The 16,793-nt window shown below is 39.6% G+C and overlaps 1 protein-coding gene and 1 pseudogene across 1 annotated transcript in view; one reads left to right on the top strand and one right to left on the bottom strand.

Annotated features, from left to right (window-relative positions):
• The window catches only part of LOC139933923 (uncharacterized), a 53,446-nt gene that overhangs the window by 17,119 nt on the left and 19,534 nt on the right, over nt 1–16,793 (bottom strand). The gene's annotated exons all lie outside the window — the stretch shown is intronic.
• Nucleotides 2,623–11,546, top strand: LOC139952604 (uncharacterized; annotated as a pseudogene).

Here is a 16,793-nt window from a genome sequence, read left to right as displayed (position 1 = left end):
CATGAGTTGTTGTCATTTATTGTTGTGTAATTAAACTTACGTGCACTTAAGACGACGAAACTTCCGATAAACTTTCACGTATCAGACCACCACCGTCGACACGGGCGCATCCATTTTTAATTCTCACGTGACTATGTGTTCTCGTTTTTGCTTTATTATCTCGTGAGAGGTGGGTGACACGAGATTGACATTTCTCACACATGTTGCTGAGAAGTAAGCGCTACTACTGTGAGAAAGTTGTCAACTTTAAGGCTTTATAAAGGTAAGAAAATTTGCCTAAAACTTTGAAATTTGTAAACAAATTGTCTCAGATTTGTGTCATGTTAATTTCATTTCATTACTAGCTCGAAATCTAAAGCCAAAGAGAGTATAATAGGGGTAACATCATACGTGTCAGACTCTCCGCTACAACATGATACCATAATTTTGTTTGTAGGCGATGGCGCATTTTAGCGCATGCCCATCTTTTGGGGACGGGTCGAGACCCCATATTACCGCGTTGAGTTTTCCATTTTGAACTGCTTGTTAGCGATTACGTAATAGTTTGAAAAGTACTTAACCATTCATTGTTGCGTCTTAAACAAAACTACTGTTTTATGTGTTGTTCAGTCAGCTGTTACCAATACAATATGCATTAGTACTTTTAGTAGCATGCTGTGGCTACACAATAGGCGTGTGTGTGTGTACACAGTATATTAAAAAATTATCATTTCATCATTTAGTACAAACAAAAGCCTAGTGGTAGTATAGGGACAGAATCAGCCTTTCTTGTTTTGTTTTTCTTTGTTTTGGTTATGTATTAATGTTAGTGCTATCTAGCCTGACTCTTTAATAATTACTTTTTTCGCACCATGTGCAACTGTCTGTGGGAGTACTTTTCCAAATCCAAGTGCAAAATAGTGGCATTCATAACAAACAGTACAGTACATACCAATTTCTTCAAGTTCAATTTGGCCTATTTAATGTGTTAATTACTTTTTGTTTTTGAAGTAACATATGTACTTGTGTTTACTATTGTGAACATTTTCGTGAATTGTATTTGTAATTTGGGAGGGAATTATTTGCTTGTCCAAAAAGTTGAACCGTACCTATTTTAGTTTCTGTTGGGATGATGATGGCTATTAAATGTGTTTGATTTGTTTATTAATTGTTGTACCTTTTTTTACATTATTGTTCAATATTGTTGTTCTATTTGTTTTGAACCCAATTATTTTAACGTAGTGATGCAATAAAGGTACAAGCGGATAGGATGGTCATCTTACTATTGACTTTTTTTGAAGTGAGGGTAGGCCCTCAAATGTTTTTCCACAAACTCTTCTACAACTCAAAATGAGCTAGCCTCTCCCGAAAGCTAAAGATGTATTGAGTACTTGTGGATACTGACGATTTTATTATTATTAAAAGCCAATCCTTCTTGAAGTAGGTACTAATTCTACGAAGAGTTTTAAGCATGTAAATAACGTTTCTTTCCTTCTTGTTTTTATATTTCACAGGGCTTCCTACTGACGGCAGTATACTGTCCACTACTACTGAATGCATTTGGTAAGCCACATTACAAACCAGTTAGGAGAGTCATTAATTTTGCTCTTTCTTCTGTTTTACCTTGCCCTAGTGGCACAGATATTGTACTTTTCTTTCTCTTAAGAAGACTGCAAGTCAGTCCTGTCTTTCATTAAGTGGAAGCTGAGGCTCTTGTCTCACTTTTGATAGAAACTGTGTCCTCCCGGCTGCCTGAGGATTGGCCTTTCATTTGTCAACTGATCGAAGTCATTGAAAGACAGATGCAGACTAGTAGGGATGCCGTTTATCTTTTGGACTGTGTCTTCCATGAAATGAGATGGATTCTTCCTAATAAGAGATGTGTGTTGTATAACACCTTCGATAGTAAGTATCTTCAATCAAGTTTGACTGCTCTTTCCTACATGTCAGAGCTGGAAGAAGAGGTTGAAAATTAGTAGCAATTACTTATGCTGTTACTTATGCTGTTTCCAATAGCCACTAAAAAGTGTAACAAGTGACATATTGATCAATTTTGAGAGTCGTCAAGAATTACCGCTCTTTCTTCTTTTGTACCTTGCCATAGTGGCAAAGACGCTGTACTTTTCTTTCTCTTTAAGGAGACTGCACCTTTGCAGAGTTGATAATTGATTGATTCGCATTGAATCAGGCAACAAGTCATTGTTCTTTATATACTGATTGACCTTACTTTTCAAGTTCATTTCCATACGCCGCCTTGTTCAAATAAAAATAGTAGCAATTACTTATGCTGTTTCCAATTGCCACTTAAAAGTGTAACAAGTGACATATTGATCAATTTTGAGAGTCGTCAAGAATTACCGCTCTTTCTTCTTTTGTACCTTGCCATAGTCGCAAAGACGCTGTACTTTTCTTTCTCTTTAAGGAGACTGCACCTTTGCAGAGTTGATAATTGATTGATTCGCATTGAATCAGGCAACAAGTCATTGTTCTTTATATACTGATTGACCTTACTTTTCAAGTTCATTTCCATACTTGTACAAATAGTAAATTTGGTGACACTTCAACATGAAGAACGAGGCTGTTATCAAGAAATATGAAGCGGAAGGTTTTGAAGGATGCATTTCTTTTTTAATTTCTACACAAATGACCGAGTGTCAGGACCCCACACAACAGCCGACTGAAGATGCTTATAAATACAAAGTAACAAAGTTTCTGAAAGATTACAGGCAGCTACGTAAAAGCAAATCACGTGCCACTGGCCTACTTAAATTCCAATTGTTTTTGGATCAAGAATTTGTATTACCTAAGAAAAAAATACAAAGCCAGTTACAAGCCATCCCAGCCACATCTACAAATACACCCACTGACACACCAAAACATCAACCAAAGAAATGTAAGACAAACAGCAAAACAAACGGACATCCAAGTACCAACATCTTGAAGCAAACCACTTGCCGCAAGAATTCTGAAGCCAAACGAAAAGCTTCACAGATTTGCTATCTCCAGAGAAAAATTATGAAACAGCAAAATCAAATCAAACTACTTTCACTCCAAGCAGAAGACAAGGCCAGACTTCTTAAAGACACAAGACAGCAACTTCAGGCAAAACAGGGTGCACTAGACAACATGATTTCACAAAATGAGTGCCTCAGAGACATGGTTGAAGGTGACAAGATAATATCCAAGAATGATGCAGGAGAGTACTCGGCTGAGATGAAAGAGTGTGTTTTTGAGCTGCTCACTCATAATGTTTCAACTGGTCAACTTCCTTCTGTTATTGGGTCTGTGTTAAGATTAGCCGGGAAAACAACCGATGTGCCAAGCAAGTCATCAATTAATGAATGGGATATAATGAGATTGGTCGTAGCCCAGAAACAACTTGCGGAAGAGATTCCTGGAAAGAAAAATCTGGGCCTTCTCAGTGATGAGACTTCCAAATTTGGACGGAAATTTCAAGGGTTTCATTTAAGTGACTCAGAAGGCAAGCTTTATGTTCTTGGGTTAAGGGATATCATTTCTAAGTCTGGGCAACATGTTCTCTCCACCTTCAAGCTTATTTTAGACGACATAGAAGAATTATCTCTGACCTCTTCTAGTGAAACTTCGAAAAGAATCCTTCTCAATATAACTTCCACAATGTCAGATAGAGCAGCAACTCAAATAAAATTCAATGAGCTGTTAGAAGATTACAGGAAGGAAGTTTTGCCACAGATGGTTGACAACTATGGATTACTAACCGAACAAGAGTAAGCTTTGCAATTTCTTTTGTGGTCTTCATGCTCTTGTACATTTAGCTGAAGTCTGTTCTTCATCTTTACTGGAGTCTGAAAAGGTTTTATTTTGCAGATGAGCCACCAATCTTTGACAAGTCGTTTCGAAGTTGGTCAGAGGCTGCAACCACCAGATTAGTTCGTACAACAAGTAAAGCTGTGGCTCAGGGAGGTGACGAGAAGTCAGGTTGCCATGATACATTTCTTTCTTTCATGAGGCCCAACAAAATAAATGTTGTGTTTACGGTAACCCGACCGACCTGAATTTTTTGCGGCCGAATTGCCGACCTCAAAACAATTTTCTAAATATTTTGTGAGTTGGTAAAATTTAAAATGAGAATTTTAACATGTTGCCTCACTTTAAAACTGTTTATTACGACTTACCAGTGTAATAATGCATTTTTGCAAAAATCATGGCGATATCAAAACTTGTGCACCCGGCCCACGCCTAGCCTAGCTTACTGTACTGCCACAATTTTTTCTGTGAAAGGTGCACGCGCCACCCGATGCCCGGCCCGACGCACCCGCTGTGTTCACAGCGTACTTCGGGGCGATCCATTGTCTCACGAAACGAAATTGGGCCCCTGGCAGCCGGCCGCATATTGGACACCACAACAAAACACGGTACAACAGTACAGTACAGCTAGCTGTCAGTGGTACAGCACGAAACGAAATTGGGCCCCTGGCAGCCGGCCGCATATTGGACACCACAACAAAACACGGTACAACAGTACAGTACAGCTAGCTGTCAGTGGTACAGCATGAAACGAAATTGGGCCCCTGGCAGCCGGCCGCATATTGGACACCACAACAAAACATGGTGTAGCTGTCAGTGGTGTACAGCACGTGGGTGACCGGCCGCGTACGTTTACAACACGTTTTACACTACGGACAGACTGCGAATGAAAACTGCATCAAAACATGGCGTCGACGTCAGGCAGTTCTTCGTGCGGTAACATGAACAAATTGTTTAGCTTGAAAACAGAAAAGTGCCTCCATCAGCCAGCCAAGTTGAAGCTAGTAAACATCGATGTCAGCAAGACATTTCTCAATATTTTCGAAGATCACCATGGGCCAAACTTTTATCACTGTCAGACTTGTAATAATTGAAGACATATTCTAATTAGTTTCAGCGCCGTCGTCCTTACGGACCCAGGAAATGCTAGGCCTGTAAGCTTTTGTATCAGTTTTCAAAGAATCATGCCACATTGCGTGAAACCTTTTTTTTTTTGCTAGTTACTTTGCAAGTATTAAAATGTGACCATGCTTAAATCTAGCAATATGAGCCACATGTTTTGGGCCACAGAAAATTTGAAATTGATTGTCCTCTGAAATAATTGGACAAGAAGAAAAAGGTTCGCCGTTTATGACAAAAAAACATTTGACTTGTAATAACTGAAGACATATTCTAATCAGTTTCTGAAAGTGGATAAAAACAAAGAGAGACGCCTGCAGTTAACTTGTTATGGTAGACAAGTGATTCTGCCGTTGAAATAAAACATACAGTTCAAGTTTTCAATTCCAATTTTCATTGTTGTTTTATTAGTGATTTGTTTCTTCGGAGTATGATTACCCATCAGACACTAGTTGAACTGGCCATCGGGAAGCTTTTGAGTTGTTTTGAAGTATATTTAAACTACCCAGAGACTCGCAACACACATTCAGATCAGATCAGGCTGACATTCAAAATAATAAGTTTGACCCTCAAAAGTGTTTATTCATTTTGCTATATTATTTTGGGGAAAATGTGAGTTGTGAGTTTCGGTTCTGTTGTTAATGTTATGGTACACCTTGCACCACTGAGCCTACTGAGTGACATCATTTTCACCCAGCAACCCGGAGGTTCGTCAGTCTGGGTAAAGTGCACGTAAGTGTACAACAATGGAATGAAAAATGTGAACAAAATAACCACACCTCAAATTGAAAGTTGGTAAAACTGATTTTAGCATTTAAAACATGGCCCTGATTTAATGGTAAGATAAAAAGTTTCCTTGTAACTTCTAAAGCGCTTGCAACTTGACCTATGTTATGTTTTTTCTAAAACAACTTATAAACTTTTATATTTTACCACTTTCCAACATGAGGGTTTATAACTTGATGAGTCGAACAAGGTTAGTATAATTCATGGCAACGGGTTTAAAATATTAACAAATAACTCAAAATTCAAGAACTTAAAAATAAAAATAAAATTACAAAATAAAATTATTTTCCTACCTACCTACCTGGAATTTTTTAGGGCCGTTACCGTAAACACAACATTTATTTTGTTTGGCCTGAGACAAACCTTGAAATCTAAAGGGTTTAATAGGTTGCCTATAGAGCCACTTAGAGGCAATCGTTTTAACATACTATTTCAGAACGCCGCCAGTACTTTCTTTTTAGCAGATGGTTTATTAGATTTTCTCGAGGTCAACGCTTCAAACAAGTTGCTGAAGTCTGTCCACCATGACTTGCAAACTCCTGAATACCTTGCTGGATGCAAAGCCTTGGGGTTAGTGTCCCATCTTATTACGATGCCTCTCTGGTCTACTATTGAAGACAATGGTATACACCTAATGGATATTGGTACAAGATATCAGCAGTTGATCGATTTTTTGTTCATGGCCAGTGACCATGTGCAGGAGTTCATTTGTGGAGACCTTCAACTTTCTTTTGGTGCTTCCCGTCTACATAAGGATGTCATCTTTCAGAAGCTGTGTGAGCCATGGAATCACGACGATAAAGTGGAGGTCATCCTTGGCCTGATGCTACCTGCCATGGCTCGTCTACTTCAAATAATTTTCAGTGACCACTTGGAGGGTGGGAAATGGTTTGAAGAAACGGTTGATGTCAGGGAAAAAACAAAAGGATTGCCCAAGCATAATAAATTTTCGGAGAGCATCTTTGGCCACCTTGACCGTTTAATGAGGGAAAAACCCAACATATCTACAATAACAAGTGAAGCTTACATCATGTTCAGTCACAATAAAACATCTTCTTGGCTCCAGACTAAATCACAGGCAGAAAGGGGGCAGCTGTTTTCTGAGTGTCGAAAATCTGTCAGAAAGGTCCTGAAAGCTTTCAAAGGCCGCCATCTTGCCATCCAGGAAGCTCGTCGAGCTGCTGTTGCTGAAAAAATGCGACAATCTGAAGAAGCAAGCGTTCGACGACTTCAAAGGAAAGAGCAGCAGACATCTGACATCATCCATTGGGGTCTTTGGCAAAGCAAGCATCAGGTTGATCACTCCCTTATCGCTTTATCGAAGACTGCTGACAAAGTGAAGGCCTTAAAAGCCCAGCTGAAATTTAGGAAAAAAATGTCCTTAAGCAGAAGTGTTTGGATGTATGTCTTAAAGATGTTTTTATGTTCTCCAAGAAAACGGACACCGGTGGTCGCCGTCCCTTAAGCTTCGAGGAGATGGCGGATAACTTAAAACAACTTGTCCGACATTCTTTCACCATTGGACAAGCAGTCAAGGCAGACAACGACGAGGAGGCACCCCTTCTTGTTGGCAAGAAAATCCGTCACCAATTTGAGACTACAGGCGAAGTGGAGTGGTACACAGGAAGAGTTACAATGTATGTAATGTTTTTACTGTTATGTAGTTATCATTCAATGAACATGCATGGAATTAGACTTTCCAACCAAATTCTCAATTTTATGGGAAAAAAATGAGTTCACATGAGTTCACTTTGGTAGTATTTCTTGTTTCTAACCCAGTTTCATCTGAAACAGTGATAATTGAAAATACCTGTACCTCCTGAAATCTAAATGTTCTGCATACTAATGAACTAATGAAGATAAGGGTCCTTATCTTTACTGTCACACTCATTCAGCAACATCTAGCCAAACTACATGTAGCATGTCATTTATAGATACTTCTAGCACCCATCTTATTCAGCAAACAAGTCTTTGCATGTGTTTTGGCATTCTCATTCAGCCACACCTGGCCAAACTAGTATACCACATAGTGTTTGTTGTTTCTAACCCAATTTCATCTGGTCTAGTGATGATGGTAGGCCCCCTACCTTTATAAATGTTAAATGTTCTGCAAATTAACAGACATTGGTGTCCTGTTCTTTAAAGACACACTCATTTAGCTACATCTAGCCAAACTAGTATGTAATTAAGAGATACTTAATTCACTAGTCTAACATCCAAATTATCTAGCAAGCAATTTCTCTGCATGTATTTTTGGCATTCTCACCATGCTCACTCGGCCACACCTGGCGAAACTAGTATACCACTACATTGCAGAAGTGGGAACACACTGCTGGGGCGTCCATAAATTTGTTTTGCGAGGTGCACGGGCCACAATTCAATAATGTCTGAATTGATGGCTGTGGCTAAGTTGTGGCTTAGGGTGTTGCTATGTGCAACCTATACTTCAACCCTTGTTAACATGATGATTAAGCCACAGCCACTGATTCAGACCATGGTATGCCATTTCAGGATGTTGTTGTGTATATAAACTACACATCCTTATGACTAGTGGCTGAAATAAGCATGGCAGTCTCAATCAGCTACATCTAGCTGAATTAGAACTACCACTACAGTACAGCACTATTTGTGACAGTGGGTCTTGCATGTCTTAAGTGGGATTTGGTATTTAACATATGGTTGGTAAACTCCATTGGCTACATCTAGCCAAACTAGCTTACGGGGATGTGTCCCTTTTGAATTGTACAACATTCCTGTTCATTCCATATATCTTGGAATCCTTGCTGGATTGGTAACCTCTATACAAAGCCAAGGTTACATGATTTAATGACAAATAAGGAATAAGGGTGCTTAAATCTGTCAACATGTAGACAAAATATTAAGTCATTTTGAAAAACCCAGAATGGCATTCTCAGTTGGGTAGGAGCCAAATTAGAATAGCCACTTTATTCTCAATGACTGGTACAAATGTACATGTACAGGTGCCTACAGGTGGATTTGGTGTCTATGGAATAGTTATGGCACACTCAGTTGGCTACATCTAGCCAAAATAGCATACCACTTACATGAAAAGGCATTTGGGAGATTTGGATTCAGATTAAGATTCTGGTATACGAGCTTCTTACTTGAGTTTCTTACTGGGGAGTTTCTAGAGAAGCTTGTGTACAAATGGAAGGAACGCTGAATGTGTGAAATTAGTGAACCTAGGAAAATGTCCACCAAAGACATTACTTACGGCTGCTATAATAGTTATGTGTGTATATTTTGTGTTGATAACCAGGATTGGGAATCCACAAAGCTGTCAACACTCTTGGCAGCATATAAACAGCTGTGAATCTCTTGCAAGACTGCACCAGCTTCAGGGTAGTGCTCATGAATGTGTTCTGTTCATGAAATTCCAACAGTGCGTCAATGCCCATGTTGAAAATTCAAGGCTGGCCTTGAAAGGAATCTTTTTAAGCGTGCTTTTTTAAACCACTAAGTACAAGTACATTTTTTTTATTCTCTAGCAATTCCAGCCTTTAAACTTGGGTTTTTTTGTTTTGTTTTTTTAATTATTGATTGATTTTGTTTTGCCGGTTGCTAAAACAATTTTGTGTAAAGACAACAGAAGACAGATGAACTTGAGAAGAACCACCATTCATCAGCATAGGTTAACTTAGGGTAAAAGGTCAGGCGGTCATTTAAAAAGTTTGGCTAACGAGGTCAAACTTGGGTCACTGGGTCAAATAGGGGCCATGAGGCCAACAGTCTGAATCTTGCACCCAAGCTGAGCATCCATCGTGTCCCTTCTTCTAGTGCAGGACTCGTCAACTTGCCCCCTCGTACGCCAACACAACATCCATAGGTTGGGAAACCCACTATGACCTCATTGTTTAGCCCCATTATAGAACACCCTGTGCCCATTGAACTGGTGCAGTGACTCCAGGGCGTTGGTCACACCACATTCATGTATGTATTTATTTAATATGTTCATTGATTTACTGAATTAAGAATCCTTTCCTTGTTAAAATGCGTTGAAACTAAAACTTTAAAAAAGTTTCCCAACATGAGTTTTATTTCCGTCTTCCCTTTATTTTAGTGGTGGAGAATCCGGGTATAGAACTGCAAATATTTTGTGTAAGATGCTTAGCCGAATCGACGGCCATGCCCGCATTTTCTTGAAACTATTCCAGCTGCAGAAAAGAATTTGATTGACATTAAAAATATTCAGAAAAAGATGCTGCAATGCTTTGCTTAAAGGTGTTGAGGAGGCATTCCTGCATTGGTTTCAAGATATGCGCTCCAAAAATCTTCCTGTGAATGGACCTCTCCTTCGCGAAAAAGCAGAGCAGCTGGCCGAGATGTTGGGACACGAGAACTTCCATGCAAGCTAGGGTTGGCTTTTTTTTCTGATTTAAAAAGCACTATGGCATTCTCCACAAGCTGATCTGCAAGGAAGTGCAAGTGTTGACTCGACATCCCTTACAAACTAGTTGAAAGAAACCCTTCCCGGCATCAACAGTTGCTACTAGAGAAAGATATTTACAACCCTGACAGCACTGGTCTGTTTTACTGCCTCACACCCCAGACAAGACGATATAAACAAAAGGTATATAAACTGTGTCATGAAGGCAAACAGAGTAAGGAACGGATGACGGTCATGCTCTGTTCCAATACGGATGGGTCCAAGAGAGACTGAAACCACTGCCCACTTGTCACCAGGTAGTCCAGAACCCACGGTGCTTCAAGAATGTCCGTTATGATTGAAGATTTTGTACCCTTCAAGAATGATGTGCACAAGTCATTATATCAATATGTGGATGATGAAATTGCCTTTAACACCAAACAGGCAATAATCATCATTCTTCACAACCTGTTAGTTTGTATTGTTAGGCAGTTGGAGGACCATCTACCAGATGGAAAGTTTCACGGTCCTGACGTACAAATAATCAGCGAAACAAAGACATGTCGAAAAGACAATGTAGCAGCCGAGCGAGTAATTGCTGGCTTAGATTATTTGAAGCGGAAGAGTCCGAACATATCGTCACTCTCCATGCAAGGCGTTTTGTTATGGACAATGAACAAAACTGTTGATTTCTTGGACGAACGCTCTCTTAAAGATAGGGACACTCTCATTCAGGAAGCGATTAAGAGTAGAAAGAATGTAGTAAAACTATATCAAACAAAGACAAAGTTCATAAAACAGAAAAAAGAAAAGGAGGTTGAAGAGCCACTTAAAGCAAAAGAGGCAAAAGCAATTTCTCTGGTCGCCCAAACAGTTTCATGTACAGACAATGCACTCAAAAAATTGTGGTTTTATTTGCAAAACTACAGAGGATGTTGACAAATTAACTGAGAAATGTAGAGATGAACGTGGAACTAGTGCGGCAATGCTATCACAAATTAAGTATTTCAAATGTGTAAATCGTGGTATCTTCGGGGGGTAAGCCTCTGTCTTCAACAGAGCTGACGCTCAATCTCAAAGAAATTTTGAACCAGTTGGAAAATCCTGTTAACAGTGAAATAAGTGGCACATCAGTTGGAACTTCAACTTCAAAAGATCAAAAACGGGCAGAACTAAAGGAAAAACTCCTTGCAAAACTAAACAGGGGTACGAAAAGGAAATGCCCTTTTCCAGGTGACAACATTGTGAATAAGAGGATAAGACACCTTTGTTTGTCTCCAAATGGAGCAGACTTAGTTACCTACATGGGCAAGGTTGTCTGGTGAGCAATGCAAAAGACATTGAAGAGTTAATGGAGGAGGAGTATGTAGGTCTTTTTATGACAAGGGGTATGCATTTTACACTGTGGTGTATGACCCGCAAAAATAACCAGCTTTTTAGCTACCCACTAAAAAAGGAGTGGGATGATGGTTTACTCTCCTTACTGTAGAATTGAAGCCAATAATTAACCAAAAACATCCAATGTTGTGAGGCATAACTGTATTGGGTTAAATTATGTCAAATCAAAAAACTAGACATGAATTTTTCGCTTTGTTTTGGACTTGTGAAATTTACTAATATTTAATTAGGTAGTACATGTTCCACTTCACATTTGCATATCCCTCAATATGTGCAGGAGCAAAGATGTGTTCTCAAATTGCATAAATGCAAGTTACATTAATGAAACTTTGCAGAAAATAACTAAAGATAGCATTTTGTCAAAAAGTAAAAAAAAAAAAGAAAAAAAAAAAAAAAAGAAAAAAAAAGCATAGTGTGTTGACCATAAAAATGTCTTGCGGATACCTAATTAGCAAGAAATTATCTATTTTGCATAACTGCATAATTAGTTCCATCTCAGGCTTAAATTTTCTGCAGTATGTAGCTCTCCACAAGTGTACACTACATGCAAAGATTTGTATCAAAAGAGCAATCACAATTGGAGTTATTAAGTTTACGCATACTAATTTTCATAGCATTCTCATTTGGCCACACCTGGCCAAACTAGTATACCACTACATGTACATAGCAGCAGGGAACACAGTGGTTGCCACAATCAATGTTATGGTATGAGCACATATCATGCCAGATTAAAACCATGTCTGAGTTAATTGCTGGCTGAAGCTCAGTTGTGGCTTAGGGTGTTGCTATGTGCAACCTATACTTCAAACCTTGTTTACATCATGATTAAGCCACAGCCACTGATTCAGACCATGGCCTGCCATTTCAGGATGTTGTTGTGTAATATACACATACTACACATCCGTATGGCTAGAGTGGCTGAAATAAGCATGGCAGTCTCAATCAGCTACTTCTAGCTGAATTAGAACTACCACTACAGTACAGCATTATTGGTGCAGTGGGCCTTCAGTGGTTTTGGTATCTTATCTCGTAAACTCAATTGGCTACATCTAGCCAAAATAGATTACCAGGAGTATGTAACTTTTGCATAGTCCCGATAATTTGGATTGCTTGCTGGATTGGTTTCCTATTTTTATTAGTTGGGTAGGAGCCAAATAAGAATTGCCACTATATTCTCAATGACAGGTACAGGTGCCTACAGTAAGTGAGACTTGGTGTCCAGTGAATAGTTATGGCACACTCAGTTGGCTACATCTAGCCAAAATAGCATACCACTCATCCCACATATATATAGACCTTTTTCGCAAATACAAATGGTCACATCAAATGGTCCCATTAGTGTGGACAGACCCATATACACATACTACACATCCGTATGGCTAGAGTGTCTGAAAAAAGCATGGCAGTCTCAATCAGCTACTTCTAGCTGAATTAGAACTACCACTACAGTACAGCATTATTGGTGCAGTGGGCCTTCAGTGGTTTTGGTATCTTATCTCGTAAACTCAATTGGCTACATCTAGCCAAAATAGATTACCAGGAGTATGTAACTTTTGCATAGTCCCAATAATTTGGATTGCTTGCTGGATTGGTTTCCTATATTTATTAGTTGGGTAGGAGCCAAATAAGAATTGCCACTATATTCTCAATGACAGGTACAGGTGCCTACAGTAAGTGAGACTTGGTGTCCAGTGAATAGTTATGGCACACTCAGTTGGCTACATCTAGCCAAAATAGCATACCACTCATCCCACATATATATAGACCTTTTTCGCAAATCCCATTGAGCAAGCGCAAACTGTCGAATGAGGTGCATGCTGGTCTAGCTAGTGATCAAGTTTGATAGCTAGCTAGACCAGCACCTCATTCCACGTCTATTGTGCACATACCGAGTATTTGCGATTAGGCTTGATAGACAGGCGTGATATTTGGCCCTTTGGAAAAAGTAATAACATTTTAATGAGTACAAGGGCTGACCTACACACATGGTGTGGCCTTTAATTCACTTTAAGGTTATTCAATGAAAACAGTTCAGATAGTACCCGAGGGCAATTGAATTGCAAATCAGACTAACTACATTAACTATAAACTGGGATGAATATCATGCCTGCATAGATGTACACATGTAAATATTTAGGACAAAAAAAACAAGACTTTTCAAAAGTTCATACCACTACTTAGTGAAGTTCAATGATATCAGCAAACAACTGATGAAGATGTTAGCTTACATTTAGGGGGCTTGTACAAACTTAAACTTACATGGCTTACATAAAGACCTAAACAATTTTCACAAGAACAGTGAGACCCAAACCAAGATTTCCACCTCTGCTCAACAAATTCAGGTCTACTCAGCTGACTACATCTAGTCATCATAGTATACCTTCTGCAAAATACCAGCGCTGCCAATAATATATTTGCATCTTGCAATCAGGGAGAGTGTGTACACCAATCAGAGACATTAGATTATTTCAAAAGAGAAGGGCCAAATTCATAATGAGGAAATATTGATCATCAGAACAGGAAAGATACAAGTTCTTTTTCATGGAACTTTCTACTGGCAGCTCAGGTACCTCGTAAGCACATCCACATGCATGTAATTTCTGCACAAGGAGTTTTAGACCCATATTAAGTAAGAAATATAGATGGTGAAAGCAACAGAATGGTTGGAGTAAAAGGGTGCGACCCAGCAGTGCTCAATAATTCTTAAGTTCTATTGTAAAGAATAACAGAGGATGGTTAGTTGTCAAGAGACACACACTGTCGCGGTCGTCTCTCAGCACCAAGAGGGTCTTTACAGTTATCTCAGATAAAATTATTATTTACTTGACAAATTTACGACCTTTATGCCCACCTAGTCTGTCCCCACAACTTAAGTATAAAATGCCCCTATGTTCCATCTTTAGATTATTCTTCTCTATTCTGTACTTATAGACAGACCCTCCTGGTTAGCCTAGTGCAAAATCTCGCACTGTGGCCCGATCCAGTGTTTTCTGCGTTTCCTTCTACTTCTCGACTGGTAGGCCTACTCATCTTTGTAAAGCAATACAGTGATAATAAACCACTCTGTATCTACAGCCCAAAAAGGAGAATCTACACTTGAGTTTTAGTTATTTGTTCTACTGGCCAGCATACCGTAATACAAGTGACACCCATTTTAAGTGTTACACTATTTTGGAATTCAACAGACTGTTTCAAATGGTAAGCATTCTACAGTCATTGATCCCACCCCCAGATAAGCATTGGGAGAGTCTCAAGGCACAAAGGCTACCGACTGGGCCTATATACACCATACACTCTGCTGACCCTATTCCCAAGAAAGGATCATACCACCAGTGGGGCAGTTATCATGGTTATACTGACTGGGGAAAGAGGCTTGAAATCCTTCCAGCCTTTACACGGCGAGAAACAGATCTGCACATAGACACTGTGAACATGAGAATTAGGCCACAGAAGGATTCGACTCGAGTGTCAAAACCTGCAATCCGTGGTGCACACCGCCTTGCTGAGAGGTATCTCAATTCAGAGACTATTATGTACTATGGTGTACCAGTATGTGATAACGCCTGGTATATAGTCCTTGACATTACCTACAGGGGATTTCTACGCTGCAGAAGAGAGTATAAAAGTGGCATGATAACAGTCCTTCATGGGAATTCCCTATGACAATTTATTCTGGAAATTACATTATGGATGCAGTACCTTTTTTGAAAGAATAGGCGACTGGATGCCTCACAAAACCCAAGTACACTTGCCACCATCATATACAAAGAAGTCTCTTTATGAGAAGACAGGTAGAGAATTCTACGATAGAGGAATTACAAAGACGATTTCATATGAGCATTTCACCTCTATCTGATCCGACCATCAGAGGTATCTACGTACGCTGCAGAAGAGAGTACGATAACATCCCACCATGAGAATTGCCAAAGATGTATGCAGACACAAAAAACATCTGAAGCTGTGGCATGGATGCAGTACCTTTTTGAAAGAATAGGTGACTGGGTGCCTCACAAAACACAAGACGACTTATTTTTTTAACACAAAGAAAAGCAGAGAAATAGAAAATTGAATATTCACAAAACGTAAAATCTGCTTTTCTACTATTCTGGTAGCAGAAAAGCAAATGGCCACTTTTAGTTTTCCATAGAGCTCTGTTCCATGGCGGAAGGTCTCACAAGAAAGCTGGACACGGTGCTCTTCAACCAAGAGGGCATGAGAATAAACAATCAGTGATGGAGGAGTCCCTTCAGTTTACGTCAACTTCCATCAAGGAAAATCAGGCGGAAAATAAAATCCTATCTTATGGGTTTTCTCGATTGACAGCTTTAATGCCAACGTCGGAGGATAAGATCAAGAAATTGGAGGAGGCTATACTTTAACTCTCTAAACAAGAGGGCATTCCCTCAAAAATAACATCCTGGACACTAAAGCAGCTAGTGCAGGAGGGGTCCCTTCAGTTATCGGCAATATCCATCGAAAAAATCCAGTCCGATAAGATCTTGTCAGATGGGTTTTCTGGGTTGACGACACAACTTACCACATCAAAATCACAGAACAACTGGAGGAAACTACCCTCAACTTGAGCAGCACTCCAGAAGTTTCAACCTGCGCTTTTGGGGTGTTCCAGAAAGAGGCATAGACCTAATGGTCCTTCCCAAAGCAATTTACCCTAGGTCTATTCATGAACTTCCAGGAGAAGACGATTTTAAGAAATTCAAGGACCACTGGAGAAAGTGGTCCGACACATTTTTGTGAATCACATCAGTGCAGTGCGCAATGCGCATGTGGAGAAACATGTCCCTCATAAGAAAGTAAGAACATAAAGGAAATGAATGTGAATTCATCAATCGTGAACCTTGATTAATCAAATTCTAGCATCAGGAACACCATCCGTCATCTGCAGAAGTACTGCCCAGAACGCGGCCAAAAGATAGTCACTCTCCCTGCAAAGCAGATGGGTTGAGTGTAGAGAGAATGTGGTTCCAACCAAAGCTACCCTGATAGATAGGTTTGGAGAATCTTCCCCTTCTGTACACCCCAACAGATAGCCTGGAAGAGGTTTTAACTACAAGGTATAGTTAGTGAGGTTGATGATGATGTTGGTAACCAAAGATTTTGGTTTGTTTGTTTTCTTTGACTGCTTGTCAAGTACTTGAAGTGTCAGGACACCTTCACATCCGAAAAGGTTTGTGGCGCCACCTGAGAGTTACCCATGGTCCGCACCGATTTCTGCACTATAGGAGATGCAGCTACAAAGAGAAAAGGCGTGACAACATCGAAAGACACAAGATAATGAGAGATGAACATGTTTTTATATTCCCAAGGGCTGAATTTTTGT

This window comes from Asterias amurensis, chromosome 2, assembly GCF_032118995.1.
Source record: "Asterias amurensis chromosome 2, ASM3211899v1".
NCBI classification, from domain to species: domain Eukaryota; kingdom Metazoa; phylum Echinodermata; class Asteroidea; order Forcipulatida; family Asteriidae; genus Asterias; species Asterias amurensis.
The sequence above is the reverse complement of the archived record's forward strand: the minus strand, read 5'-3'. Positions and strand labels throughout refer to the sequence as shown.